Below are 537 nucleotides of genomic sequence, written 5' to 3' on the forward strand. Positions count from 1 at the left end.
GTTACTCAAGGGCCTTTTGGTCATTTCATTATGCACGTTTGTACTTTCTAAACCTAAGTTTAAGTACTTTTTGTAAGCCAAGGAGGCGGATTATCTAGGATCTTAAGAAAAAAACCACCAAAAACCTTTGGAAAGTTCCTCTCTTGATTGAATTGATCATTTTGTTATTGTAATTCTGTTGTTTTCATATCTATTATCTGTATTTCTCTACGTGATTAATCTGAAATCCAATATGGGTTTAAGGGGAATCATGAAGAGTAGTGAGTAATCCATTCTTGAATTCATGGGTTAGGGAGATTACGGGTGATTAGGCTAGATCTAGGATGTTATAGTGTAGATCCTTCTTATTCCTTGCTAGTAGAGTGTTCATAATGCATCTTCTGAGTTGGCCTCTCAAAAGTTGATCTTTAGGCATTTCCCACCCACAAGGTGTTTGATGAAATGCCTGAGACAACTCTCCTAAGCTTTTAACATACTTTACCAAAAACATTTATTGTTAAAGGTGTTAAGATAGCCAATAGACTTGTTAGTAATGAT

The sequence above is a fragment of the Brassica oleracea genome, chromosome C6 (genome assembly GCF_000695525.1).
Source record: "Brassica oleracea var. oleracea cultivar TO1000 chromosome C6, BOL, whole genome shotgun sequence".
In the NCBI taxonomy this organism is placed as follows: Eukaryota; Viridiplantae; Streptophyta; class Magnoliopsida; order Brassicales; family Brassicaceae; genus Brassica; species Brassica oleracea.